This window comes from Phyllobates terribilis, unplaced genomic scaffold (assembly GCF_046119375.1).
Source record: "Phyllobates terribilis strain yellow unplaced genomic scaffold, ASM4611937v1 Scaffold_108__1_contigs__length_5656254, whole genome shotgun sequence".
Taxonomy (NCBI): Eukaryota; Metazoa; Chordata; class Amphibia; order Anura; family Dendrobatidae; genus Phyllobates; species Phyllobates terribilis.
In genome coordinates, this window is record NW_027362868.1 from 587,441 (window position 1) to 615,340 (window position 27,900).

The 27,900-nt window shown below is 45.4% G+C and overlaps 20 non-coding genes and 1 pseudogene across 20 annotated transcripts; all 21 read left to right on the forward strand.

Annotated features, from left to right (window-relative positions):
- Positions 1 to 910: 910 nt before the first annotated feature.
- On the forward strand, positions 911 to 1,101 carry LOC141201147 (U2 spliceosomal RNA). The gene has a single exon (XR_012272717.1). It is a non-coding gene; the product is annotated as a U2 spliceosomal RNA (small nuclear RNA).
- A 1,120-nt stretch (positions 1,102 to 2,221) lies between these two features.
- On the forward strand, positions 2,222 to 2,412 carry LOC141200692 (U2 spliceosomal RNA). Its single transcript, XR_012272405.1, has one exon. It is a non-coding gene; the product is annotated as a U2 spliceosomal RNA (small nuclear RNA).
- Positions 2,413 to 3,534: 1,122 nt separating this feature from the next.
- LOC141201031 (U2 spliceosomal RNA) lies at positions 3,535 to 3,626 on the forward strand (annotated as a pseudogene).
- A 794-nt stretch (positions 3,627 to 4,420) lies between these two features.
- On the forward strand, positions 4,421 to 4,605 carry LOC141200929 (U2 spliceosomal RNA). The gene has a single exon (XR_012272607.1). It is a non-coding gene; the product is annotated as a U2 spliceosomal RNA (small nuclear RNA).
- A 1,126-nt stretch (positions 4,606 to 5,731) lies between these two features.
- On the forward strand, positions 5,732 to 5,922 carry LOC141201148 (U2 spliceosomal RNA). Its single transcript, XR_012272718.1, has one exon. It is a non-coding gene; the product is annotated as a U2 spliceosomal RNA (small nuclear RNA).
- Positions 5,923 to 7,041: 1,119 nt separating this feature from the next.
- LOC141200239 (U2 spliceosomal RNA) lies at positions 7,042 to 7,232 on the forward strand. Its single transcript, XR_012271965.1, has one exon. It is a non-coding gene; the product is annotated as a U2 spliceosomal RNA (small nuclear RNA).
- A 1,121-nt stretch (positions 7,233 to 8,353) lies between these two features.
- Positions 8,354 to 8,544, forward strand: LOC141201149 (U2 spliceosomal RNA). The gene has a single exon (XR_012272719.1). It is a non-coding gene; the product is annotated as a U2 spliceosomal RNA (small nuclear RNA).
- Positions 8,545 to 9,665: 1,121 nt separating this feature from the next.
- Positions 9,666 to 9,856, forward strand: LOC141201150 (U2 spliceosomal RNA). Its single transcript, XR_012272720.1, has one exon. It is a non-coding gene; the product is annotated as a U2 spliceosomal RNA (small nuclear RNA).
- A 1,119-nt stretch (positions 9,857 to 10,975) lies between these two features.
- LOC141200240 (U2 spliceosomal RNA) lies at positions 10,976 to 11,166 on the forward strand. The gene has a single exon (XR_012271966.1). It is a non-coding gene; the product is annotated as a U2 spliceosomal RNA (small nuclear RNA).
- A 1,121-nt stretch (positions 11,167 to 12,287) lies between these two features.
- On the forward strand, positions 12,288 to 12,478 carry LOC141201151 (U2 spliceosomal RNA). The gene has a single exon (XR_012272721.1). It is a non-coding gene; the product is annotated as a U2 spliceosomal RNA (small nuclear RNA).
- Positions 12,479 to 13,599: 1,121 nt separating this feature from the next.
- On the forward strand, positions 13,600 to 13,790 carry LOC141199273 (U2 spliceosomal RNA). The gene has a single exon (XR_012271030.1). It is a non-coding gene; the product is annotated as a U2 spliceosomal RNA (small nuclear RNA).
- Positions 13,791 to 14,911: 1,121 nt separating this feature from the next.
- LOC141200437 (U2 spliceosomal RNA) lies at positions 14,912 to 15,102 on the forward strand. The gene has a single exon (XR_012272158.1). It is a non-coding gene; the product is annotated as a U2 spliceosomal RNA (small nuclear RNA).
- A 1,117-nt stretch (positions 15,103 to 16,219) lies between these two features.
- On the forward strand, positions 16,220 to 16,410 carry LOC141200565 (U2 spliceosomal RNA). The gene has a single exon (XR_012272283.1). It is a non-coding gene; the product is annotated as a U2 spliceosomal RNA (small nuclear RNA).
- A 1,119-nt stretch (positions 16,411 to 17,529) lies between these two features.
- LOC141201152 (U2 spliceosomal RNA) lies at positions 17,530 to 17,720 on the forward strand. The gene has a single exon (XR_012272722.1). It is a non-coding gene; the product is annotated as a U2 spliceosomal RNA (small nuclear RNA).
- A 1,121-nt stretch (positions 17,721 to 18,841) lies between these two features.
- LOC141201153 (U2 spliceosomal RNA) lies at positions 18,842 to 19,032 on the forward strand. Its single transcript, XR_012272723.1, has one exon. It is a non-coding gene; the product is annotated as a U2 spliceosomal RNA (small nuclear RNA).
- A 1,121-nt stretch (positions 19,033 to 20,153) lies between these two features.
- Positions 20,154 to 20,344, forward strand: LOC141201154 (U2 spliceosomal RNA). Its single transcript, XR_012272724.1, has one exon. It is a non-coding gene; the product is annotated as a U2 spliceosomal RNA (small nuclear RNA).
- Positions 20,345 to 21,464: 1,120 nt separating this feature from the next.
- Positions 21,465 to 21,655, forward strand: LOC141201156 (U2 spliceosomal RNA). The gene has a single exon (XR_012272726.1). It is a non-coding gene; the product is annotated as a U2 spliceosomal RNA (small nuclear RNA).
- A 1,121-nt stretch (positions 21,656 to 22,776) lies between these two features.
- LOC141200563 (U2 spliceosomal RNA) lies at positions 22,777 to 22,967 on the forward strand. Its single transcript, XR_012272281.1, has one exon. It is a non-coding gene; the product is annotated as a U2 spliceosomal RNA (small nuclear RNA).
- A 1,122-nt stretch (positions 22,968 to 24,089) lies between these two features.
- LOC141201157 (U2 spliceosomal RNA) lies at positions 24,090 to 24,280 on the forward strand. The gene has a single exon (XR_012272727.1). It is a non-coding gene; the product is annotated as a U2 spliceosomal RNA (small nuclear RNA).
- Positions 24,281 to 25,402: 1,122 nt separating this feature from the next.
- On the forward strand, positions 25,403 to 25,593 carry LOC141200327 (U2 spliceosomal RNA). Its single transcript, XR_012272050.1, has one exon. It is a non-coding gene; the product is annotated as a U2 spliceosomal RNA (small nuclear RNA).
- Positions 25,594 to 26,715: 1,122 nt separating this feature from the next.
- LOC141201158 (U2 spliceosomal RNA) lies at positions 26,716 to 26,906 on the forward strand. The gene has a single exon (XR_012272728.1). It is a non-coding gene; the product is annotated as a U2 spliceosomal RNA (small nuclear RNA).
- The last annotated feature ends 994 nt before the right edge of the window (positions 26,907 to 27,900 follow it).

Sequence of the window (27,900 nt, forward strand, 5' to 3'; positions counted from 1 at the left end):
TAATGCAATGCTATCTATCTAGCTCTCCCTCTATACTTCCTTTTGGATAAACAGACATATTAGGCAAGCATTTTGGAGCTTTCACCTAAATAACTACAGGTGGTGAGATAAGCTGCACAATATAATTGACCTTTCAGTATATTGTTGCACACACACCATCTATTTAGCAAATGCCCTTGTTATCAACAGCAGCCTTTTAAACTCACCTGAGCTAACAGGTATGTGAGCTGGTTACTCTGCTGCGCTTAAAATTTCTTTTTTGGTTTGCTACAATGCCTTTTCTGAAACGTTGTCTCCCTCTGCTGGAACACTGACTTCTTTCATTTAATGCCTGCAGACTATAAAAGAGAAACCAACCCAAAAAGTTTGGTTGATTAGTCTGTGGCATTCTTTTAAACTGTTGCTTATGGCGGTCTCTGTGAGCTTCTCAGTGACATTCAGCCATCCAGGTATCCCGCCTGCAGTAGACGGAATGTGGCAATGGAACGCTGGCTGCGCGTGTCATAATAGGCTCTGAGCCTTTATATACCTGCGCACAGCAGCAGCCACCTTCAGTCTGCTGCTGGACAGCCAGCAGCAGCAGCAGCAGGAGAGGTAATTAATCAGCAACCCTCCTGCTAAGGGTAGACAGCTGCTCGTTCCACCCCCCCCCCCGCCTTAATTGGTTCTCCTCCCTTCCAACGGTGTTGAGGCGGGTGGGAACAGCCGGGGGTTGAGGGTACTGTGCTAAAAGAGGTGGAGTTATGCAGATCTAAAACGCGTGGATTGCAGCAGCAGCAAGCCGAAAAGTGCAGGCATGTGAGGGATCTAGAGGTTGACAGCATGTCTTCTTAACGGGAGTCCAGGTGGCCATCTCCACAAATGGACTTTTCAGAATCCTTGGCACCGTAGTCGGAAACCAATTCTGGTTATCGCTTCTCGGCCTTTTGGCTAAGATCAAGTGTAGTATCTGTTCTTATCAGTTTAATATCTGATACGTCCCCTATCTGGGGACCATATATTAAATGGATTTTTAGAACAGGGAGATGGAAAAAGAGCTTGCTCTGTCCACTCCACGCATTGACCTGGTATTGCAGTATCTCCAGGACCGGTGCACCCCTTCTTTAATGCAGTTTCTAAAATCAGAAAGAATTGAATTCAATGCTTTTTGTTCATTTTGCTTGTTTGTCGGATTTTGGGATGGACTCTTTGGCTTTGCTTTTCTTCTCCTCATTGGATTTTTCATGTTAAAAGTTGCAGAAGCCAGATGACAAGCTCATTTTGGTTCAACTTCAGCAACTGTGCATTGCATTGCCATGTAATGTAATGTAATGCAATGCTATCTATCTAGCTCTCCCCCTATACTTCCTTTTGGATAAACAGACATATTAGGCAAGCATTTTGGAGCTTTCACCTAAATAACTACAGGTGGTGAGATAAGCTGCACAATATAATTGACCTTTCAGTATATTGTTGCACACACACCATCTATTTAGCAAATGCCCTTGTTATCAACAGCAGCCTTTTAAACTCACCTGAGCTAACAGGTATGTGAGCTGGTTACTCTGCTGCGCTTAAAATTTCTTTTTTGGTTTGCTACAATGCCTTTTCTGAAACGTTGTCTCCCTCTGCTGGAACACTGACTTCTTTCATTTAATGCCTGCAGACTATAAAAGAGAAACCAACCCAAAAAGTTTGGTTGATTAGTCTGTGGCATTCTTTTAAACTGTTGCTTATGGCGGTCTCTGTGAGCTTCTCAGTGACATTCAGCCATCCAGGTATCCCGCCTGCAGTAGACGGAATGTGGCAATGGAACGCTGGCTGCGCGTGTCATAATAGGCTCTGAGCCTTTATATACCTGCGCACAGCAGCAGCCACCTTCAGTCTGCTGCTGGACAGCCAGCAGCAGCAGCAGCAGGAGAGGTAATTAATCAGCAACCCTCCTGCTAAGGGTAGACAGCTGCTCATCCACCCCACCCCCCGCCTTAATTGGTTCTCCTCCCTTCCAACGGTGTTGAGGCGGGTGGGAACAGCCGGGGGTTGAGGGTACTGTGCTAAAAGAGGTGGAGTTATGCAGATCTAAAACGCGTGGATTGCAGCAGCAGCAAGCCGAAAAGTGCAGGCATGTGAGGGATCTAGAGGTTGACAGCATGTCTTCTTAACGGGAGTCCAGGTGGCCATCTCCACAAATGGACTTTTCAGAATCCTTGGGTGGCACCGTATTCGGAAACCAATTCTGGTTATCGCTTCTCGGCCTTTTGGCAAAGATCAAGTGTAGTATCTGTTCTTATCAGTTTAATATCTGATACGTCCCCTATCTGGGGACCATATATTAAATGGATTTTTAGAACAGGGAGATGGAAAAAGAGCTTGCTCTGTCCACTCCACGCATTGACCTGGTATTGCAGTATCTCCAGGACCGGTGCACCCCTTCTTTAATGCAGTTTCTAAAATCAGAAAGAATTGAATTCAATGCTTTTTGTTCATTTTGCTTGTTTGTCGGATTTTGGGATGGACTCTTTGGCTTTGCTTTTCTTCTCCTCATTGGATTTTTCATGTTAAAAGTTGCAGAAGCCAGATGACAAGCTCATTTTGGTTCAACTTCAGCAACTGTGCATTGCATTGCCATGTAATGTAATGTAATGCAATGCTATCTATCTAGCTCTCCCTCTATACTTCCTTTTGGATAAACAGACATATTAGGCAAGCATTTTGGAGCTTTCACCTAAATAACTACAGGTGGTGAGATAAGCTGCACAATATAATTGACCTTTCAGTATATTGTTGCACACACACCATCTATTTAGCAAATGCCCTTGTTATCAACAGCAGCCTTTTAAACTCACCTGAGCTAACAGGTATGTGAGCTGGTTACTCTGCTGCGCTTAAAATTTCTTTTTTGGTTTGCTACAATGCCTTTTCTGAAACGTTGTCTCCCTCTGCTGGAACACTGACTTCTTTCATTTAATGCCTGCAGACTATAAAAGAGAAACCAACTCAAAAAGTTTGGTTGATTAGTCTGTGGCATTCTTTTAAACTGTTGCTTATGGCGGTCTCTGTGAGCTTCTCAGTGACATTCAGCCATCCAGGTATCCCGCCTGCAGTAGACGGAATGTGGCAATGGAACGCTGGCTGCGCGTGTCATAATAGGCTCTGAGCCTTTATATACCTGCGCACAGCAGCAGCCACCTTCAGTCTGCTGCTGGACAGCCAGCAGCAGCAGCAGCAGGAGAGGTAATTAATCAGCAACCCTCCTGCTAAGGGTAGACAGCTGCTCGTTCCACCCCCCCCCCCCGCCTTAATTGGTTCTCCTCCCTTCCAACGGTGTTGAGGCGGGTGGGAACAGCCGGGGGTTGAGGGTACTGTGCTAAAAGAGGTGGAGTTATGCAGATCTAAAACGCGTGGATTGCAGCAGCAGCAAGCCGAAAAGTGCAGGCATGTGAGGGATCTAGAGGTTGACAGCATGTCTTCTTAACTGGAGTCCAGGTGGCCATCTCCACAAATGGACTTTTCAGAATCCTTGGGTGGCACCGTAGTGGGAAACCAATTCTGGTTATCGCTTCTCGGCCTTTTGGCTAAGATCAAGTGTAGTATCTTTCGAAAAGGCGGTTTTGGATGTTGGCCGCCCTAGTAGATTGATACATTATGCACACTGGGGTTTAGGCGCTTGTTAGTACGCCAGGTGGCTAATATAGTCATCTGGTGGAAAGCATGGCCCCCCAGGATCGACGCCATTGGGCCGGGGAAGATCGAAAGCCCGAAGTGTGAAGTGCCCCAGGAGTGGTGACCCTGGGGTGCCTTAAGTCACTGGGATTGGGAACCCCACTTGAGTTTATGGCACATTTGCACAAGCACTTCAAATTTTCTTTCTTCGCACACACCCTTATTCCGGGCCTTCTGGCCTTAGGATGGGGAATTTTTCAATTCCCGGTCGAAGGTCCGGGCAGTATTATACTGTGAAACCTTCACTATTTATTTAATTTCTTTGTCACTGTGTGTCCACTTATTCACGTGTGTCACGTCCTACTAGGATTTTGTCGGGATGCGGTTCCCTTACGGGTTCCTCTCTTGGCAGGTCTAGGGGGGGAGTGTGTGGCCATCAGGTTCAGCTCCCCCCTGAACCCCACTGGCTCTCCTCTTTCGGGAGGAGAGCGTTGTTGGCTCCCCTCTTCCGGGAGGGGAGCACAGTCTTTGGCTCCCAGTGCCTTGCTCGGGTGAGAACTCGGGCAGGTGCTGGGGGTAAGATTGGGTCGCCTCTGGCTTCGGCTGGAGGTGGCTTTTTGTCCCTGTTCCTCGCTGTGGCCTTTTGGCTCGGAGGGACGGGGAATGGTTTGGGGGACCCTTCTCCTTTTGGAGAGGGTTTCAAGAAGACCAGCATCCTAGTGCACTTTTTTTGTGGCACTTGTCACTTTTTTAAGCGCACTCGGGTTTTGTACACGAATTCGGGCTTTCGAAAAAAAAAAAAAAAAAAAATCTGTTCTTATCAGTTTAATATCTGATACGTCCCCTATCTGGGGACCATATATTAAATGGATTTTTAGAACAGGGAGATGGAAAAAGAGCTTGCTCTGTCCACTCCACGCATTGACCTGGTATTGCAGTATCTCCAGGACCGGTGCACCCCTTCTTTAATGCAGTTTCTAAAATCAGAAAGAATTGAATTCAATGCTTTTTGTTCATTTTGCTTGTTTGTCGGATTTTGGGATGGACTCTTTGGCTTTGCTTTTCTTCTCCTCATTGGATTTTTCATGTTAAAAGTTGCAGAAGCCAGATGACAAGCTCATTTTGGTTCAACTTCAGCAACTGTGCATTGCATTGCCATGTAATGTAATGTAATGCAATGCTATCTATCTAGCTCTCCCTCTATACTTCCTTTTGGATAAACAGACATATTAGGCAAGCATTTTGGAGCTTTCACCTAAATAACTACAGGTGGTGAGATAAGCTGCACAATATAATTGACCTTTCAGTATATTGTTGCACACACACCATCTATTTAGCAAATGCCCTTGTTATCAACAGCAGCTTTTTAAACTCACCTGAGCTAACAGGTATGTGAGCTGGTTACTCTGCTGCACTTAAAATTTCTTTTTTGGTTTGCTACAATGCCTTGTCTGAAACGTTGTCTCCCTCTGCTGGAACACTGACTTCTTTCATTTAATGCCTGCAGACTATAAAAGAGAAACCAACCCAAAAAGTTTGGTTGATTAGTCTGTGGCATTCTTTTAAACTGTTGCTTATGGCGGTCTCTGTGAGCTTCTCAGTGACATTCAGCCATCCAGGTATCCCGCCTGCAGTAGACGGAATGTGGCAATGGAACGCTGGCTGCGCGTGTCATAATAGGCTCTGAGCCTTTATATACCTGCGCACAGCAGCAGCCACCTTCAGTCTGCTGCTGGACAGCCAGCAGCAGCAGCAGCAGGAGAGGTAATTAATCAGCAACCCTCCTGCTAAGGGTAGACAGCTGCTCGTTCCACCCCCCCCCCCCCCCCGCCTTAATTGGTTCTCCTCCCTTCCAACGGTGTTGAGGCGGGTGGGAACAGCCGGGGGTTGAGGGTACTGTGCTAAAAGAGGTGGAGTTATGCAGATCTAAAACGCGTGGATTGCAGCAGCAGCAAGCCGAAAAGTGCAGGCATGTGAGGGATCTAGAGGTTGACAGCATGTCTTCTTAACGGGAGTCCAGGTGGCCATCTCCACAAATGGACTTTTCAGAATCCTTGGGTGGCACCGTAGTCGGAAACCAATTCTGGTTATCGCTTCTCGGCCTTTTGGCTAAGATCAAGTGTAGTATCTGTTCTTATCAGTTTAATATCTGATACGTCCCCTATCTGGGGACCATATATTAAATGGATTTTTAGAACAGGGAGATGGAAAAAGAGCTTGCTCTGTCCACTCCACGCATTGACCTGGTATTGCAGTATCTCCAGGACCGGTGCACCCCTTCTTTAATGCAGTTTCTAAAATCAGAAAGAATTGAATTCAATGCTTTTTGTTCATTTTGCTTGTTTGTCGGATTTTGGGATGGACTCTTTGGCTTTGCTTTTCTTCTCCTCATTGGATTTTTCATGTTAAAAGTTGCAGAAGCCAGATGACAAGCTCATTTTGGTTCAACTTCAGCAACTGTGCATTGCATTGCCATGTAATGTAATGTAATGCAATGCTATCTATCTAGCTCTCCCTCTATACTTCCTTTTGGATAAACAGACATATTAGGCAAGCATTTTGGAGCTTTCAACTAAATAACTACAGGTGGTGAGATAAGCTGCACAATATAATTGACCTTTCAGTATATTGTTGCACACACACCATCTATTTAGCAAATGCCCTTGTTATCAACAGCAGCCTTTTAAACTCACCTGAGCTAACAGGTATGTGAGCTGGTTACTCTGCTGCGCTTAAAATTTCTTTTTTGGTTTGCTACAATGCCTTTTCTGAAACGTTGTCTCCCTCTGCTGGAACACTGACTTCTTTCATTTAATGCCTGCAGACTATAAAAGAGAAACCAACCCAAAAAGTTTGGTTGATTAGTCTGTGGCATTCTTTTAAACTGTTGCTTATGGCGGTCTCTGTGAGCTTCTCAGTGACATTCAGCCATCCAGGTATCCCGCCTGCAGTAGACGGAATGTGGCAATGGAACGCTGGCTGCGCGTGTCATAATAGGCTCTGAGCCTTTATATACCTGCGCACAGCAGCAGCCACCTTCAGTCTGCTGCTGGACAGCCAGCAGCAGCAGCAGCAGGAGAGGTAATTAATCAGCAACCCTCCTGCTAAGGGTAGACAGCTGCTCGTTCCACCCCCCCCTGCCTTAATTGGTTCTCCTCCCTTCCAACGGTGTTGAGGCGGGTGGGAACAGCCGGGGGTTGAGGGTACTGTGCTAAAAGAGGTGGAGTTATGCAGATCTAAAACGCGTGGATTGCAGCAGCAGCAAGCCGAAAAGTGCAGGCATGTGAGGGATCTAGAGGTTGACAGCATGTCTTCTTAACGGGAGTCCAGGTGGCCATCTCCACAAATGGACTTTTCAGAATCCTTGGGTGGCACCGTAGTCGGAAACCAATTCTGGTTATCGCTTCTCGGCCTTTTGGCTAAGATCAAGTGTAGTATCTGTTCTTATCAGTTTAATATCTGATACGTCCCCTATCTGGGGACCATATATTAAATGGATTTTTAGAGCAGGGAGATGGAAAAAGAGCTTGCTCTGTCCACTCCACGCATTGACCTGGTATTGCAGTATCTCCAGGACCGGTGCACCCCTTCTTTAATGCAGTTTCTAAAATCAGAAAGAATTGAATTCAATGCTTTTTGTTCATTTTGCTTGTTTGTCGGATTTTGGGATGGACTCTTTGGCTTTGCTTTTCTTCTCCTCATTGGATTTTTCATGTTAAAAGTTGCAGAAGCCAGATGACAAGCTCATTTTGGTTCAACTTCAGCAACTGTGCATTGCATTGCCATGTAATGTAATGTAATGCAATGCTATCTATCTAGCTCTCCCTCTATACTTCCTTTTGGATAAACAGACATATTAGGCAAGCATTTTGGAGCTTTCACCTAAATAACTACAGGTGGTGAGATAAGCTGCACAATATAATTGACCTTTCAGTATATTGTTGCACACACACCATCTATTTAGCAAATGCCCTTGTTATCAACAGCAGCCTTTTAAACTCACCTGAGCTAACAGGTATGTGAGCTGGTTACTCTGCTGCGCTTAAAATTTCTTTTTTGGTTTGCTACAATGCCTTTTCTGAAACGTTGTCTCCCTCTGCTGGAACACTGACTTCTTTCATTTAATGCCTGCAGACTATAAAAGAGAAACCAACCCAAAAAGTTTGGTTGATTAGTCTGTGGCATTCTTTTAAACTGTTGCTTATGGCGGTCTCTGTGAGCTTCTCAGTGACATTCAGCCATCCAGGTATCCCGCCTGCAGTAGACGGAATGTGGCAATGGAACGCTGGCTGCGCGTGTCATAATAGGCTCTGAGCCTTTATATACCTGCGCACAGCAGCAGCCACCTTCAGTCTGCTGCTGGACAGCCAGCAGCAGCAGCAGCAGGAGAGGTAATTAATCAGCAACCCTCCTGCTAAGGGTAGACAGCTGCTCGTTCCACCCCCACCCCCGCCTTAATTGGTTCTCCTCCCTTCCAACGGTGTTGAGGCGGGTGGGAACAGCCGGGGGTTGAGGGTACTGTGCTAAAAGAGGTGGAGTTATGCAGATCTAAAACGCGTGGATTGCAGCAGCAGCAAGCCGAAAAGTGCAGGCATGTGAGGGATCTAGAGGTTGACAGCATGTCTTCTTAACGGGAGTCCAGGTGGCCATCTCCACAAATGGACTTTTCAGAATCCTTGGGTGGCACCGTAGTCGGAAACCAATTCTGGTTATCGCTTCTCGGCCTTTTGGCTAAGATCAAGTGTAGTATCTGTTCTTATCAGTTTAATATCTGATACGTCCCCTATCTGGGGACCATATATTAAATGGATTTTTAGAACAGGGAGATGGAAAAAGAGCTTGCTCTGTCCACTCCACGCATTGACCTGGTATTGCAGTATCTCCAGGACCGGTGCACCCCTTCTTTAATGCAGTTTCTAAAATCAGAAAGAATTGAATTCAATGCTTTTTGTTCATTTTGCTTGTTTGTCGGATTTTGGGATGGACTCTTTGGCTTTGCTTTTCTTCTCCTCATTGGATTTTTCATGTTAAAAGTTGCAGAAGCCAGATGACAAGCTCATTTTGGTTCAACTTCAGCAACTGTGCATTGCATTGCCATGTAATGTAATGTAATGCAATGCTATCTATCTAGCTCTCCCTCTATACTTCCTTTTGGATAAACAGACATATTAGGCAAGCATTTTGGAGCTTTCACCTAAATAACTACAGGTGGTGAGATAAGCTGCACAATATAATTGACCTTTCAGTATATTGTTGCACACACACCATCTATTTAGCAAATGCCCTTGTTATCAACAGCAGCCTTTTAAACTCACCTGAGCTAACAGGTATGTGAGCTGGTTACTCTGCTGCGCTTAAAATTTCTTTTTTGGTTTGCTACAATGCCTTTTCTGAAACGTTGTCTCCCTCTGCTGGAACACTGACTTCTTTCATTTAATGCCTGCAGACTATAAAAGAGAAACCAACCCAAAAAGTTTGGTTGATTAGTCTGTGGCATTCTTTTAAACTGTTGCTTATGGCGGTCTCTGTGAGCTTCTCAGTGACATTCAGCCATCCAGGTATCCCGCCTGCAGTAGACGGAATGTGGCAATGGAACGCTGGCTGCGCGTGTCATAATAGGCTCTGAGCCTTTATATACCTGCGCACAGCAGCAGCCACCTTCAGTCTGCTGCTGGACAGCCAGCAGCAGCAGCAGCAGGAGAGGTAATTAATCAGCAACCCTCCTGCTAAGGGTAGACAGCTGCTCGTTCCACCCCCACCCCCGCCTTAATTGGTTCTCCTCCCTTCCAACGGTGTTGAGGCGGGTGGGAACAGCCGGGGGTTGAGGGTACTGTGCTAAAAGAGGTGGAGTTATGCAGATCTAAAACGCGTGGATTGCAGCAGCAGCAAGCCGAAAAGTGCAGGCATGTGAGGGATCTAGAGGTTGACAGCATGTCTTCTTAACGGGAGTCCAGGTGGCCATCTCCACAAATGGACTTTTCAGAATCCTTGGGTGGCACCGTAGTCGGAAACCAATTCTGGTTATCGCTTCTCGGCCTTTTGGCTAAGATCAAGTGTAGTATCTGTTCTTATCAGTTTAATATCTGATACGTCCCCTATCTGGGGACCATATATTAAATGGATTTTTAGAACAGGGAGATGGAAAAAGAGCTTGCTCTGTCCACTCCACGCATTGACCTGGTATTGCAGTATCTCCAGGACCGGTGCACCCCTTCTTTAATGCAGTTTCTAAAATCAGAAAGAATTGAATTCAATGCTTTTTGTTCATTTTGCTTGTTTGTCGGATTTTGGGATGGACTCTTTGGCTTTGCTTTTCTTCTCCTCATTGGATTTTTCATGTTAAAAGTTGCAGAAGCCAGATGACAAGCTCATTTTGGTTCAACTTCAGCAACTGTGCATTGCATTGCCATGTAATGTAATGTAATGCAATGCTATCTATCTAGCTCTCCCTCTATACTTCCTTTTGGATAAACAGACATATTAGGCAAGCATTTTGGAGCTTTCACCTAAATAACTACAGGTGGTGAGATAAGCTGCACAATATAATTGACCTTTCAGTATATTGTTGCACACACACCATCTATTTAGCAAATGCCCTTGTTATCAACAGCAGCCTTTTAAACTCACCTGAGCTAACAGGTATGTGAGCTGGTTACTCTGCTGCGCTTAAAATTTCTTTTTTGGTTTGCTACAATGCCTTTTCTGAAACGTTGTCTCCCTCTGCTGGAACACTGACTTCTTTCATTTAATGCCTGCAGACTATAAAAGAGAAACCAACCCAAAAAGTTTGGTTGATTAGTCTGTGGCATTCTTTTAAACTGTTGCTTATGGCGGTCTCTGTGAGCTTCTCAGTGACATTCAGCCATCCAGGTATCCCGCCTGCAGTAGACGGAATGTGGCAATGGAACGCTGGCTGCGCGTGTCATAATAGGCTCTGAGCCTTTATATACCTGCGCACAGCAGCAGCCACCTTCAGTCTGCTGCTGGACAGCCAGCAGCAGCAGCAGCAGGAGAGGTAATTAATCAGCAACCCTCCTGCTAAGGGTAGACAGCTGCTCGTTCCACCCCCCCCCGCCTTAATTGGTTCTCCTCCCTTCCAACGGTGTTGAGGCGGGTGGGAACAGCCGGGGGTTGAGGGTACTGTGCTAAAAGAGGTGGAGTTATGCAGATCTAAAACGCGTGGATTGCAGCAGCAGCAAGCCGAAAAGTGCAGGCATGTGAGGGATCTAGAGGTTGACAGCATGTCTTCTTAACGGGAGTCCAGGTGGCCATCTCCACAAATGGACTTTTCAGAATCCTTGGGTGGCACCGTAGTCGGAAACCAATTCTGGTTATCGCTTCTCGGCCTTTTGGCTAAGATCAAGTGTAGTATCTGTTCTTATCAGTTTAATATCTGATACGTCCCCTATCTGGGGACCATATATTAAATGGATTTTTAGAGCAGGGAGATGGAAAAAGAGCTTGCTCTGTCCACTCCACGCATTGACCTGGTATTGCAGTATCTCCAGGACCGGTGCACCCCTTCTTTAATGCAGTTTCTAAAATCAGAAAGAATTGAATTCAATGCTTTTTGTTCATTTTGCTTGTTTGTCGGATTTTGGGATGGACTCTTTGGCTTTGCTTTTCTTCTCCTCATTGGATTTTTCATGTTAAAAGTTGCAGAAGCCAGATGACAAGCTCATTTTGGTTCAACTTCAGCAACTGTGCATTGCATTGCCATGTAATGTAATGTAATGCAATGCTATCTATCTAGCTCTCCCTCTATACTTCCTTTTGGATAAACAGACATATTAGGCAAGCATTTTGGAGCTTTCACCTAAATAACTACAGGTGGTGAGATAAGCTGCACAATATAATTGACCTTTCAGTATATTGTTGCACACACACCATCTATTTAGCAAATGCCCTTGTTATCAACAGCAGCCTTTTAAACTCACCTGAGCTAACAGGTATGTGAGCTGGTTACTCTGCTGCGCTTAAAATTTCTTTTTTGGTTTGCTACAATGCCTTTTCTGAAACGTTGTCTCCCTCTGCTGGAACACTGACTTCTTTCATTTAATGCCTGCAGACTATAAAAGAGAAACCAACCCAAAAAGTTTGGTTGATTAGTCTGTGGCATTCTTTTAAACTGTTGCTTATGGCGGTCTCTGTGAGCTTCTCAGTGACATTCAGCCATCCAGGTATCCCGCCTGCAGTAGACGGAATGTGGCAATGGAACGCTGGCTGCGCGTGTCATAATAGGCTCTGAGCCTTTATATACCTGCGCACAGCAGCAGCCACCTTCAGTCTGCTGCTGGACAGCCAGCAGCAGCAGCAGCAGGAGAGGTAATTAATCAGCAACCCTCCTGCTAAGGGTAGACAGCTGCTCGTTCCACCCCCACCCCCGCCTTAATTGGTTCTCCTCCCTTCCAACGGTGTTGAGGCGGGTGGGAACAGCCGGGGGTTGAGGGTACTGTGCTAAAAGAGGTGGAGTTATGCAGATCTAAAACGCGTGGATTGCAGCAGCAGCAAGCCGAAAAGTGCAGGCATGTGAGGGATCTAGAGGTTGACAGCATGTCTTCTTAACGGGAGTCCAGGTGGCCATCTCCACAAATGGACTTTTCAGAATCCTTGGGTGGCACCGTAGTCGGAAACCAATTCTGGTTATCGCTTCTCGGCCTTTTGGCTAAGATCAAGTGTAGTATCTGTTCTTATCAGTTTAATATCTGATACGTCCCCTATCTGGGGACCATATATTAAATGGATTTTTAGAACAGGGAGATGGAAAAAGAGCTTGCTCTGTCCACTCCACGCATTGACCTGGTATTGCAGTATCTCCAGGACCGGTGCACCCCTTCTTTAATGCAGTTTCTAAAATCAGAAAGAATTGAATTCAATGCTTTTTGTTCATTTTGCTTGTTTGTCGGATTTTGGGATGGACTCTTTGGCTTTGCTTTTCTTCTCCTCATTGGATTTTTCATGTTAAAAGTTGCAGAAGCCAGATGACAAGCTCATTTTGGTTCAACTTCAGCAACTGTGCATTGCATTGCCATGTAATGTAATGTAATGCTATGCTATCTATCTAGCTCTCCCTCTATACTTCCTTTTGGATAAACAGACATATTAGGCAAGCATTTTGGAGCTTTCACCTAAATAACTACAGGTGGTGAGATAAGCTGCACAATATAATTGACCTTTCAGTATATTGTTGCACACACACCATCTATTTAGCAAATGCCCTTGTTATCAACAGCAGCCTTTTAAACTCACCTGAGCTAACAGGTATGTGAGCTGGTTACTCTGCTGCGCTTAAAATTTCTTTTTTGGTTTGCTACAATGCCTTTTCTGAAACGTTGTCTCCCTCTGCTGGAACACTGACTTCTTTCATTTAATGCCTGCAGACTATAAAAGAGAAACCAACCCAAAAAGTTTGGTTGATTAGTCTGTGGCATTCTTTTAAACTGTTGCTTATGGCGGTCTCTGTGAGCTTCTCAGTGACATTCAGCCATCCAGGTATCCCGCCTGCAGTAGACGGAATGTGGCAATGGAACGCTGGCTGCGCGTGTCATAATAGGCTCTGAGCCTTTATATACCTGCGCACAGCAGCAGCCACCTTCAGTCTGCTGCTGGACAGCCAGCAGCAGCAGCAGCAGGAGAGGTAATTAATCAGCAACCCTCCTGCTAAGGGTAGACAGCTGCTCGTTCCACCCCCCCCCCCGCCTTAATTGGTTCTCCTCCCTTCCAACGGTGTTGAGGCGGGTGGGAACAGCCGGGGGTTGAGGGTACTGTGCTAAAAGAGGTGGAGTTATGCAGATCTAAAACGCGTGGATTGCAGCAGCAGCAAGCCGAAAAGTGCAGGCATGTGAGGGATCTAGAGGTTGACAGCATGTCTTCTTAACGGGAGTCCAGGTGGCCATCTCCACAAATGGACTTTTCAGAATCCTTGGGTGGCACCGTAGTCGGAAACCAATTCTGGTTATCGCTTCTCGGCCTTTTGGCTAAGATCAAGTGTAGTATCTGTTCTTATCAGTTTAATATCTGATACGTCCCCTATCTGGGGACCATATATTAAATGGATTTTTAGAACAGGGAGATGGAAAAAGAGCTTGCTCTGTCCACTCCACGCATTGACCTGGTATTGCAGTATCTCCAGGACCAGTGCACCCCTTCTTTAATGCAGTTTCTAAAATCAGAAAGAATTGAATTCAATGCTTTTTGTTCATTTTGCTTGTTGGTCGGATTTTGGGATGGACTCTTTGGCTTTGCTTTTCTTCTCCTCATTGGATTTTTCATGTTAAAAGTTGCAGAAGCCAGATGACAAGCTCATTTTGGTTCAACTTCAGCAACTGTGCATTGCATTGCCATGTAATGTAATGTAATGCAATGCTATCTATCTAGCTCTCCCTCTATACTTCCTTTTGAATAAACAGACATATTAGGCAAGCATTTTGGAGCTTTCACCTAAATAACTACAGGTGGTGAGATAAGCTGCACAATATAATTGACCTTTCAGTATATTGTTGCACACACACCATCTATTTAGCAAATGCCCTTGTTATCAACAGCAGCCTTTTAAACTCACCTGAGCTAACAGGTATGTGAGCTGGTTACTCTGCTGCGCTTAAAATTTCTTTTTTGGTTTGCTACAATGCCTTTTCTGAAACGTTGTCTCCCTCTGCTGGAACACTGACTTCTTTCATTTAATGCCTGCAGACTATAAAAGAGAAACCAACCCAAAAAGTTTGGTTGATTAGTCTGTGGCATTCTTTTAAACTGTTGTTTATGGCGGTCTCTGTGAGCTTCTCAGTGACATTCAGCCATCCAGGTATCCCGCCTGCAGTAGACGGAATGTGGCAATGGAACGCTGGCTGCGCGTGTCATAATAGGCTCTGAGCCTTTATATACCTGCGCACAGCAGCAGCCACCTTCAGTCTGCTGCTGGACAGCCAGCAGCAGCAGCAGCAGGAGAGGTAATTAATCAGCAACCCTCCTGCTAAGGGTAGACAGCTGCTCGTTCCACCCCCCCCCCCGCCTTAATTGGTTCTCCTCCCTTCCAACGGTGTTGAGGCGGGTGGGAACAGCCGGGGGTTGAGGGTACTGTGCTAAAAGAGGTGGAGTTATGCAGATCTAAAACGCGTGGATTGCAGCAGCAGCAAGCCGAAAAGTGCAGGCATGTGAGGGATCTAGAGGTTGACAGCATGTCTTCTTAACGGGAGTCCAGGTGGCCATCTCCACAAATGGACTTTTCAGAATCCTTGGGTGGCACCGTAGTCGGAAACCAATTCTGGTTATCGCTTCTCGGCCTTTTGGCTAAGATCAAGTGTAGTATCTGTTCTTATCAGTTTAATATCTGATACGTCCCCTATCTGGGGACCATATATTAAATGGAATTTTAGAACAGGGAGATGGAAAAAGAGCTTGCTCTGTCCACTCCACGCATTGACCTGGTATTGCAGTATCTCCAGGACCGGTGCACCCCTTCTTTAATGCAGTTTCTAAAATCAGAAAGAATTGAATTCAATGCTTTTTGTTCATTTTGCTTGTTTGTCGGATTTTGGGATGGACTCTTTGGCTTTGCTTTTCTTCTCCTCATTGGATTTTTCATGTTAAAAGTTGCAGAAGCCAGATGACAAGCTCATTTTGGTTCAACTTCAGCAACTGTGCATTGCATTGCCATGTAATGTAATGTAATGCAATGCTATCTATCTAGCTCTCCCTCTATACTTCCTTTTGGATAAACAGACATATTAGGCAAGCATTTTGGAGCTTTCACCTAAATAACTACAGGTGGTGAGATAAGCTGCACAATATAATTGACCTTTCAGTATATTGTTGCACACACACCATCTATTTAGCAAATGCCCTTGTTATCAACAGAAGCCTTTTAAACTCACCTGAGCTAACAGGTATGTGAGCTGGTTACTCTGCTGCGCTTAAAATTTCTTTTTTGGTTTGCTACAATGCCTTTTCTGAAACGTTGTCTCCCTCTGCTGGAACACTGACTTCTTTCATTTAATGCCTGCAGACTATAAAAGAGAAACCAACCCAAAAAGTTTGGTTGATTAGTCTGTGGCATTCTTTTAAACTGTTGCTTATGGCGGTCTCTGTGAGCTTCTCAGTGACATTCAGCCATCCAGGTATCCCGCCTGCAGTAGACGGAATGTGGCAATGGAACGCTGGCTGCGCGTGTCATAATAGGCTCTGAGCCTTTATATACCTGCGCACAGCAGCAGCCACCTTCAGTCTGCTGCTGGACAGCCAGCAGCAGCAGCAGGAGAGGTAATTAATCAGCAACCCTCCTGCTAAGGGTAGACAGCTGCTCGTTCCACCCCCCCCCCGCCTTAATTGGTTCTCCTCCCTTCCAACGGTGTTGAGGCGGGTGGGAACAGCCGGGGGTTGAGGGTACTGTGCTAAAAGAGGTGGAGTTATGCAGATCTAAAACGCGTGGATTGCAGCAGCAGCAAGCCGAAAAGTGCAGGCATGTGAGGGATCTAGAGGTTGACAGCATGTCTTCTTAACGGGAGTCCAGGTGGCCATCTCCACAAATGGACTTTTCAGAATCCTTGGGTGGCACCGTAGTCGGAAACCAATTCTGGTTATCGCTTCTCGGCCTTTTGGCTAAGATCAAGTGTAGTATCTGTTCTTATCAGTTTAATATCTGATACGTCCCCTATCTGGGGACCATATATTAAATGGATTTTTAGAACAGGGAGATGGAAAAAGAGCTTGCTCTGTCCACTCCACGCATTGACCTGGTATTGCAGTATCTTCAGGACTGGTGCACCCCTTCTTTAATGCAGTTTCTAAAATCAGAAAGAATTGAATTCAATGCTTTTTGTTCATTTTGCTTGTTTGTCGGATTTTGGGATGGACTCTTTGGCTTTGCTTTTCTTCTCCTCATTGGATTTTTCATGTTAAAAGTTGCAGAAGCCAGATGACAAGCTCATTTTGGTTCAACTTCAGCAACTGTGCATTGCATTGCCATGTAATGTAATGTAATGCAATGCTATCTATCTAGCTCTCCCTCTATACTTCCTTTTGGATAAACAGACATATTAGGCAAGCATTTTGGAGCTTTCACCTAAATAACTACAGGTGGTGAGATAAGCTGCACAATATAATTGACCTTTCAGTATATTGTTGCACACACACCATCTATTTAGCAAATGCCCTTGTTATCAACAGCAGCCTTTTAAACTCACCTGAGCTAACAGGTATGTGAGCTGGTTACTCTGCTGCGCTTAAAATTTCTTTTTTGGTCTGCTACAATGCCTTTTCTGAAACGTTGTCTCCCTCTGCTGGAACACTGACTTCTTTCATTTAATGCCTGCAGACTATAAAAGAGAAACCAACCCAAAAAGTTTGGTTGATTAGTCTGTGGCATTCTTTTAAACTGTTGCTTATGGCGGTCTCTGTGAGCTTCTCAGTGACATTCAGCCATCCAGGTATCCCGCCTGCAGTAGACGGAATGTGGCAATGGAACGCTGGCTGCGCGTGTCATAATAGGCTCTGAGCCTTTATATACCTGCGCACAGCAGCAGCCACCTTCAGTCTGCTGCTGGACAGCCAGCAGCAGCAGCAGCAGGAGAGGTAATTAATCAGCATCCCTCCTGCTAAGGGTAGACAGCTGTTCGTTCCACCCCCCCCCGCCTTAATTGGTTCTCCTCCCTTCCAACGGTGTTGAGGCGGGTGGGAACAGCCGGGGGTTGAGGGTACTGTGCTAAAAGAGGTGGAGTTATGCAGATCTAAAACGCGTGGATTGCAGCAGCAGCAAGCCGAAAAGTGCAGGCATGTGAGGGATCTAGAGGTTGACAGCTTGTCTTCTTAACGGGAGTCCAGGTGGCCATCTCCACAAATGGACTTTTCAGAATCCTTGGGTGGCACCGTAGTCGGAAACCAATTCTGGTTATCGCTTCTCGGCCTTTTGGCTAAGATCAAGTGTAGTATCTGTTCTTATCAGTTTAATATCTGATACGTCCCCTATCTGGGGACCATATATTAAATGGATTTTTAGAACAGGGAGATGGAAAAAGAGCTTGCTCTGTCCACTCCACGCATTGACCTGGTATTGCAGTATCTCCAGGACCGGTGCACCCCTTCTTTAATGCAGTTTCTAAAATCAGAAAGAATTGAATTCAATGCTTTTTGTTCATTTTGCTTGTTTGTCGGATTTTGGGATGGACTCTTTGGCTTTGCTTTTCTTCTCCTCATTGGATTTTTCATGTTAAAAGTTGCAGAAGCCAGATGACAAGCTCATTTTGGTTCAACTTCAGCAACTGTGCATTGCATTGCCATGTAATGTAATGTAATGCAATGCTATCTATCTAGCTCTCCCTCTATACTTCCTTTTGGATAAACAGACATATTAGGCAAGCATTTTGGAGCTTTCACCTAAATAACTACAGGTGGTGAGATAAGCTGCACAATATAATTGACCTTTCAGTATATTGTTGCACACACACCATCTATTTAGCAAATGCCCTTGTTATCAACAGCAGCCTTTTAAACTCACCTGAGCTAACAGGTATGTGAGCTGGTTACTCTGCTGCGCTTAAAATTTCTTTTTTGGTTTGCTACAATGCCTTTTCTGAAACGTTGTCTCCCTCTGCTGGAACACTGACTTCTTTCATTTAATGCCTGCAGACTATAAAAGAGAAACCAACCCAAAAAGTTTGGTTGATTAGTCTGTGGCATTCTTTTAAACTGTTGCTTATGGCGGTCTATGTGAGCTTCTCAGTGACATTCAGCCATCCAGGTATCCCGCCTGCAGTAGACGGAATGTGGCAATGGAACGCTGGCTGCGCGTGTCATAATAGGCTCTGAGCCTTTATATACCTGCGCACAGCAGCAGCCACCTTCAGTCTGCTGCTGGACAGCCAGCAGCAGCAGCAGCAGGAGAGGTAATTAATCAGCAACCCTCCTGCTAAGGGTAGACAGCTGCTCGTTCCACCCCCCCCCCCGCCTTAATTGGTTCTCCTCCCTTCCAACGGTGTTGAGGCGGGTGGGAACAGCCGGGGGTTGAGGGTACTGTGCTAAAAGAGGTGGAGTTATGCAGATCTAAAACGCGTGGATTGCAGCAGCAGCAAGCCGAAAAGTGCAGGCATGTGAGGGATCTAGAGGTTGACAGCATGTCTTCTTAACGGGAGTCCAGGTGGCCATCTCCACAAATGGACTTTTCAGAATCCTTGGGTGGCACCGTAGTCGGAAACCAATTCTGGTTATCGCTTCTCGGCCTTTTGGCTAAGATCAAGTGTAGTATCTGTTCTTATCAGTTTAATATCTGATACGTCCCCTATCTGGGGACCATATATTAAATGGATTTTTAGAACAGGGAGATGGAAAAAGAGCTTGCTCTGTCCACTCCACGCATTGACCTGGTATTGCAGTATCTCCAGGACCGGTGCACCCCTTCTTTAATGCAGTTTCTAAAATCAGAAAGAATTGAATTCAATGCTTTTTGTTCATTTTGCTTGTTTGTCAGATTTTGGGATGGACTCTTTGGCTTTGCTTTTCTTCTCCTCATTGGATTTTTCATGTTAAAAGTTGCAGAAGCCAGATGACAAGCTCATTTTGGTTCAACTTCAGCAACTGTGCATTGCATTGCCATGTAATGTAATGTAATGCAATGCTATCTATCTAGCTCTCCCTCTATACTTCCTTTTGGATAAACAGACATATTAGGCAAGCATTTTGGAGCTTTCACCTAAATAACTACAGGTGGTGAGATAAGCTGCACAATATAATTGACCTTTCAGTATATTGTTGCACACACACCATCTATTTAGCAAATGCCCTTGTTATCAACAGCAGCCTTTTAAACTCACCTGAGCTAACAGGTATGTGAGCTGGTTACTCTGCTGCGCTTAAAATTTCTTTTTTGGTTTGCTACAATGCCTTTTCTGAAACGTTGTCTCCCTCTGCTGGAACACTGACTTCTTTCATTTAATGCCTGCAGACTATAAAAGAGAAACCAACCCAAAAAGTTTGGTTGATTAGTCTGTGGCATTCTTTTAAACTGTTGCTTATGGCGGTCTCTGTGAGCTTCTCAGTGACATTCAGCCATCCAGGTATCCCGCCTGTAGTAGACGGAATGTGGCAATGGAACGCTGGCTGCGCGTGTCATAATAGGCTCTGAGCCTTTATATACCTGCGCACAGCAGCAGCCACCTTCAGTCTGCTGCTGGACAGCCAGCAGCAGCAGCAGCAGGAGAGGTAATTAATCAGCAACCCTCCTGCTAAGGGTAGACAGCTGCTCGTTCCACCCCCCCCCCCGCCTTAATTGGTTCTCCTCCCTTCCAACGGTGTTGAGGCGGGTGGGAACAGCCGGGGGTTGAGGGTACTGTGCTAAAAGAGGTGGAGTTATGCAGATCTAAAACGCGTGGATTGCAGCAGCAGCAAGCCGAAAAGTGCAGGCATGTGAGGGATCTAGAGGTTGACAGCATGTCTTCTTAACGGGAGTCCAGGTGGCCATCTCCACAAATGGACTTTTCAGAATCCTTGGGTGGCACCGTAGTCGGAAACCAATTCTGGTTATCGCTTCTCGGCCTTTTGGCTAAGATCAAGTGTAGTATCTGTTCTTATCAGTTTAATATCTGATACGTCCCCTATCTGGGGACCATATATTAAATGGATTTTTAGAACAGGGAGATGGAAAAAGAGCTTGCTCTGTCCACTCCACGCATTGACCTGGTATTGCAGTATCTCCAGGACCGGTGCACCCCTTCTTTAATGCAGTTTCTAAAATCAGAAAGAATTGAATTCAATGCTTTTTGTTCATTTTGCTTGTTTGTCGGATTTTGGGATGGACTCTTTGGCTTTGCTTTTCTTCTCCTCATTGGATTTTTCATGTTAAAAGTTGCAGAAGCCAGATGACAAGCTCATTTTGGTTCAACTTCAGCAACTGTGCATTGCATTGCCATGTAATGTAATGTAATGCAATGCTATCTGTCTAGCTCTCCCTCTATACTTCCTTTTGGATAAACAGACATATTAGGCAAGCATTTTGGAGCTTTCACCTAAATAACTACAGGTGGTGAGATAAGCTGCACAATATAATTGACCTTTCAGTATATTGTTGCACACACACCATCTATTTAGCAAATGCCCTTGTTATCAACAGCAGCCTTTTAAACTCACCTGAGCTAACAGGTATGTGAGCTGGTTACTCTGCTGCGCTTAAAATTTCTTTTTTGGTTTGCTACAATGCCTTTTCTGAAACGTTGTCTCCCTCTGCTGGAACACTGACTTCTTTCATTTAATGCCTGCAGACTATAAAAGAGAAACCAACCCAAAAAGTTTGGTTGATTAGTCTGTGGCATTCTTTTAAACTGTTGCTTATGGCGGTCTATGTGAGCTTCTCAGTGACATTCAGCCATCCAGGTATCCCGCCTGCAGTAGACGGAATGTGGCAATGGAACGCTGGCTGCGCGTGTCATAATAGGCTCTGAGCCTTTATATACCTGCGCACAGCAGCAGCCACCTTCAGTCTGCTGCTGGACAGCCAGCAGCAGCAGCAGCAGGAGAGGTAATTAATCAGCAACCCTCCTGCTAAGGGTAGACAGCTGCTCGTTCCACCCCCCCCCCGCCTTAATTGGTTCTCCTCCCTTCCAACGGTGTTGAGGCGGGTGGGAACAGCCGGGGGTTGAGGGTACTGTGCTAAAAGAGGTGGAGTTATGCAGATCTAAAACGCGTGGATTGCAGCAGCAGCAAGCCGAAAAGTGCAGGCATGTGAGGGATCTAGAGGTTGACAGCATGTCTTCTTAACGGGAGTCCAGGTGGCCATCTCCACAAATGGACTTTTCAGAATCCTTGGGTGGCACCGTAGTCGGAAACCAATTCTGGTTATCGCTTCTCGGCCTTTTGGCTAAGATCAAGTGTAGTATCTGTTCTTATCAGTTTAATATCTGATACGTCCCCTATCTGGGGACCATATATTAAATGGATTTTTAGAACAGGGAGATGGAAAAAGAGCTTGCTCTGTCCACTCCACGCATTGACCTGGTATTGCAGTATCTCCAGGACCGGTGCACCCCTTCTTTAATGCAGTTTCTAAAATCAGAAAGAATTGAATTCAATGCTTTTTGTTCATTTTGCTTGTTTGTCAGATTTTGGGATGGACTCTTTGGCTTTGCTTTTCTTCTCCTCATTGGATTTTTCATGTTAAAAGTTGCAGAAGCCAGATGACAAGCTCATTTTGGTTCAACTTCAGCAACTGTGCATTGCATTGCCATGTAATGTAATGTAATGCAATGCTATCTATCTAGCTCTCCCTCTATACTTCCTTTTGGATAAACAGACATATTAGGCAAGCATTTTGGAGCTTTCACCTAAATAACTACAGGTGGTGAGATAAGCTGCACAATATAATTGACCTTTCAGTATATTGTTGCACACACACCATCTATTTAGCAAATGCCCTTGTTATCAACAGCAGCCTTTTAAACTCACCTGAGCTAACAGGTATGTGAGCTGGTTACTCTGCTGCGCTTAAAATTTCTTTTTTGGTTTGCTACAATGCCTTTTCTGAAACGTTGTCTCCCTCTGCTGGAACACTGACTTCTTTCATTTAATGCCTGCAGACTATAAAAGAGAAACCAACCCAAAAAGTTTGGTTGATTAGTCTGTGGCATTCTTTTAAACTGTTGCTTATGGCGGTCTCTGTGAGCTTCTCAGTGACATTCAGCCATCCAGGTATCCCGCCTGCAGTAGACGGAATGTGGCAATGGAACGCTGGCTGCGCGTGTCATAATAGGCTCTGAGCCTTTATATACCTGCGCACAGCAGCAGCCACCTTCAGTCTGCTGCTGGACAGCCAGCAGCAGCAGCAGCAGGAGAGGTAATTAATCAGCAACCCTCCTGCTAAGGGTAGACAGCTGCTCGTTCCACCCCCCCCCCCGCCTTAATTGGTTCTTCTCCCTTCCAACGGTGTTGAGGCGGGTGGGAACAGCCGGGGGTTGAGGGTACTGTGCTAAAAGAGGTGGAGTTATGCAGATCTAAAACGCGTGGATTGCAGCAGCAGCAAGCCGAAAAGTGCAGGCATGTGAGGGATCTAGAGGTTGACAGCATGTCTTCTTAACGGGAGTCCAGGTGGCCATCTCCACAAATGGACTTTTCAGAATCCTTGGGTGGCACCGTAGTCGGAAACCAATTCTGGTTATCGCTTCTCGGCCTTTTGGCTAAGATCAAGTGTAGTATCTGTTTTTATCAGTTTAATATCTGATACGTCCCCTATCTGGGGACCATATATTAAATGGATTTTTAGAACAGGGAGATGGAAAAAGAGCTTGCTCTGTCCACTCCACGCATTGACCTGGTATTGCAGTATCTCCAGGACCGGTGCACCCCTTCTTTAATGCAGTTTCTAAAATCAGAAAGAATTGAATTCAATGCTTTTTGTTCATTTTGCTTGTTTGTCGGATTTTGGGATGGACTCTTTGGCTTTGCTTTTCTTCTCCTCATTGGATTTTTCATGTTAAAAGTTGCAGAAGCCAGATGACAAGCTCATTTTGGTTCAACTTCAGCAACTGTGCATTGCATTGCCATGTAATGTAATGTAATGCTATGCTATCTATCTAGCTCTCCCTCTATACTTCCTTTTGGATAAACAGACATATTAGGCAAGCATTTTGGAGCTTTCACCTAAATAACTACAGGTGGTGAGATAAGCTGCACAATATAATTGACCTTTCAGTATATTGTTGCACACACACCATCTATTTAGCAAATGCCCTTGTTATCAACAGCAGCCTTTTAAACTCACCTGAGCTAACAGGTATGTGAGCTGGTTACTCTGCTGCGCTTAAAATTTCTTTTTTGGTTTGCTACAATGCCTTTTCTGAAACGTTGTCTCCCTCTGCTGGAACACTGACTTCTTTCATTTAATGCCTGCAGACTATAAAAGAGAAACCAACCCAAAAAGTTTGGTTGATTAGTCTGTGGCATTCTTTTAAACTGTTGCTTATGGCGGTCTCTGTGAGCTTCTCAGTGACATTCAGCCATCCAGGTATCCCGCCTGCAGTAGACGGAATGTGGCAATGGAACGCTGGCTGCGCGTGTCATAATAGGCTCTGAGCCTTTATATACCTGCGCACAGCAGCAGCCACCTTCAGTCTGCTGCTGGACAGCCAGCAGCAGCAGCAGCAGGAGAGGTAATTAATCAGCAACCCTCCTGCTAAGGGTAGACAGCTGCTCGTTCCACCCCCCCCCCCCGCCTTAATTGGTTCTCCTCCCTTCCAACGGTGTTGAGGCGGGTGGGAACAGCCGGGGGTTGAGGGTACTGTGCTAAAAGAGGTGGAGTTATGCAGATCTAAAACGCGTGGATTGCAGCAGCAGCAAGCCGAAAAGTGCAGGCATGTGAGGGATCTAGAGGTTGACAGCATGTCTTCTTAACGGGAGTCCAGGTGGCCATCTCCACAAATGGACTTTTCAGAATCCTTGGGTGGCACCGTAGTCGGAAACCAATTCTGGTTATCGCTTCTCGGCCTTTTGGCTAAGATCAAGTGTAGTATCTGTTCTTATCAGTTTAATATCTGATACGTCCCCTATCTGGGGACCATATATTAAATGGATTTTTAGAACAGGGAGATGGAAAAAGAGCTTGCTCTGTCCACTCCACGCATTGACCTGGTATTGCAGTATCTCCAGGACCGGTGCACCCCTTCTTTAATGCAGTTTCTAAAATCAGAAAGAATTGAATTCAATGCTTTTTGTTCATTTTGCTTGTTTGTCGGATTTTGGGATGGACTCTTTGGCTTTGCTTTTCTTCTCCTCATTGGATTTTTCATGTTAAAAGTTGCAGAAGCCAGATGACAAGCTCATTTTGGTTCAACTTCAGCAACTGTGCATTGCATTGCCATGTAATGTAATGTAATGCAATGCTATCTATCTAGCTCTCCCTCTATACTTCCTTTTGGATAAACAGACATATTAGGCAAGCATTTTGGAGCTTTCACCTAAATAACTACAGGTGGTGAGATAAGCTGCACAATATAATTGACCTTTCAGTATATTGTTGCACACACACCATCTATTTAGCAAATGCCCTTGTTATCAACAGCAGCCTTTTAAACTCACCTGAGCTAACAGGTATGTGAGCTGGTTACTCTGCTGCGCTTAAAATTTCTTTTTTGGTTTGCTACAATGCCTTTTCTGAAACGTTGTCTCCCTCTGCTGGAACACTGACTTCTTTCATTTAATGCCTGCAGACTATAAAAGAGAAACCAACCCAAAAAGTTTGGTTGATTAGTCTGTGGCATTCTTTTAAACTGTTGCTTATGGCGGTCTCTGTGAGCTTCTCAGTGACATTCAGCCATCCAGGTATCCCGCCTGCAGTAGACGGAATGTGGCAATGGAACGCTGGCTGCGCGTGTCATAATAGGCTCTGAGCCTTTATATACCTGCGCACAGCAGCAGCCACCTTCAGTCTGCTGCTGGACAGCCAGCAGCAGCAGCAGCAGGAGAGGTAATTAATCAGCAACCCTCCTGCTAAGGGTAGACAGCTGCTCGTTCCACCCCCCCCCCCCGCCTTAATTGGTTCTCCTCCCTTCCAACGGTGTTGAGGCGGGTGGGAACAGCCGGGGGTTGAGGGTACTGTGCTAAAAGAGGTGGAGTTATGCAGATCTAAAACGCGTGGATTGCAGCAGCAGCAAGCCGAAAAGTGCAGGCATGTGAGGGATCTAGAGGTTGACAGCATGTCTTCTTAACGGGAGTCCAGGTGGCCATCTCCACAAATGGACTTTTCAGAATCCTTGGGTGGCACCGTAGTCGGAAACCAATTCTGGTTATCGCTTCTCTGCCTTTTGGCTAAGATCAAGTGTAGTATCTGTTCTTATCAGTTTAATATCTGATACGTCCCCTATCTGGGGACCATATATTAAATGGATTTTTAGAACAGGGAGATGGAAAAAGAGCTTGCTCTGTCCACTCCACGCATTGACCTGGTATTGCAGTATCTCCAGGACCGGTGCACCCCTTCTTTAATGCAGTTTCTAAAATCAGAAAGAATTGAATTCAATGCTTTTTGTTCATTTTGCTTGTTTGTCGGATTTTGGGATGGACTCTTTGGCTTTGCTTTTCTTCTCCTCATTGGATTTTTCATGTTAAAAGTTGCAGAAGCCAGATGACAAGCTCATTTTGGTTCAACTTCAGCAACTGTGCATTGCATTGCCATGTAATGTAATGTAATGCAATGCTATCTATCTAGCTCTCCCTCTATACTTCCTTTTGGATAAACAGACATATTAGGCAAGCATTTTAGAGCTTTCACCTAAATAACTACAGGTGGTGAGATAAGCTGCACAATATAATTGACCTTTCAGTATATTGTTGCACACACACCATCTATTTAGCAAATGCCCTTGTTATCAACAGCAGCCTTTTAAACTCACCTGAGCTAACAGGTATGTGAGCTGGTTACTCTGCTATGCTTAAAATTTCTTTTTTGGTTTGCTACAATGCCTTTTCTGAAACGTTGTCTCCCTCTGCTGGAACACTGACTTCTTTCATTTAATGCCTGCAGACTATAAAAGAGAAACCAACCCAAAAAGTTTGGTTGATTAGTCTGTGGCATTCTTTTAAACTGTTGCTTATGGCGGTCTCTGTGAGCTTCTCAGTGACATTCAGCCATCCAGGTATCCCGCCTGCAGTAGACGGAATGTGGCAATGGAACGCTGGCTGCGCGTGTCATAATAGGCTCTGAGCCTTTATATACCTGCGCACAGCAGCAGCCACCTTCAGTCTGCTGCTGGACAGCCAGCAGCAGCAGCAGCAGGAGAGGTAATTAATCAGCAACCCTCCTGCTAAGGGTAGACAGCTGCTCGTTCCACCCCCCCACCCCGCCTTAATTGGTTCTCCTCCCTTCCAACGGTGTTGAGGCGGGTGGGAACAGCCGGGGGTTGAGGGTACTGTGCTAAAAGAGGTGGAGTTATGCAGATCTAAAACGCGTGGATTGCAGCAGCAGCAAGCCGAAAAGTGCAGGCATGTGAGGGATCTAGAGGTTGACAGCATGTCTTCTTAACGGGAGTCCAGGTGGCCATCTCCACAAATGGACTTTTCAGAATCCTTGGGTGGCACCGTAGTCGGAAACCAATTCTGGTTATCGCTTCTCGGCCTTTTGGCTAAGATCAAGTGTAGTATCTGTTCTTATCAGTTTAATATCTGATACGTCCCCTATCTGGGGACCATATATTAAATGGATTTTTAGAACAGGGAGATGGAAAAAGAGCTTGCTCTGTCCACTCCACGCATTGACCTGGTATTGCAGTATCTCCAGGACCGGTGCACCCCTTCTTTAATGCAGTTTCTAAAATCAGAAAGAATTGAATTCAATGCTTTTTGTTCATTTTGCTTGTTTGTCGGATTTTGGGATGGACTCTTTGGCTTTGCTTTTCTTCTCCTCATTGGATTTTTCATGTTAAAAGTTGCAGAAGCCAGATGACAAGCTCATTTTGGTTCAACTTCAGCAACTGTGCATTGCATTGCCATGTAATGTAATGTAATGCAATGCTATCTATCTAGCTCTCCCTCTATACTTCCTTTTGGATAAACAGACATATTAGGCAAGCATTTTGGAGCTTTCACCTAAATAACTACAGGTGGTGAGATAAGCTGCACAATATAATTGACCTTTCAGTATATTGTTGCACACACACCATCTATTTAGCAAATGCCCTTGTTATCATCAGCAGCCTTTTAAACTCACCTGAGCTAACAGGTATGTGAGCTGGTTACTCTGCTGCGCTTAAAATTTCTTTTTTGGTTTGCTACAATGCCTTTTCTGAAACGTTGTCTCCCTCTGCTGGAACACTGACTTCTTTCATTTAATGCCTGCAGACTATAAAAGAGAAACCAACCCAAAAAGTTTGGTTGATTAGTCTGTGGCATTCTTTTAAACTGTTGCTTATGGCGGTCTCTGTGAGCTTCTCAGTGACATTCAGCCATCCAGGTATCCCGCCTGCAGTAGACGGAATGTGGCAATGGAACGCTGGCTGCGCGTGTCATAATAGGCTCTGAGCCTTTATATACCTGCGCACAGCAGCAGCCACCTTCAGTCTGCTGCTGGACAGCCAGCAGCAGCAGCAGCAGGAGAGGTAATTAATCAGCAACCCTCCTGCTAAGGGTAGACAGCTGCTCGTTCCACCCCCCCCCCCCCGCCTTAATTGGTTCTCCTCCCTTCCAACGGTGTTGAGGCGGGTGGGAACAGCCGGGGGTTGAGGGTACTGTGCTAAAAGAGGTGGAGTTATGCAGATCTAAAACGCGTGGATTGCAGCAGCAGCAAGCCGA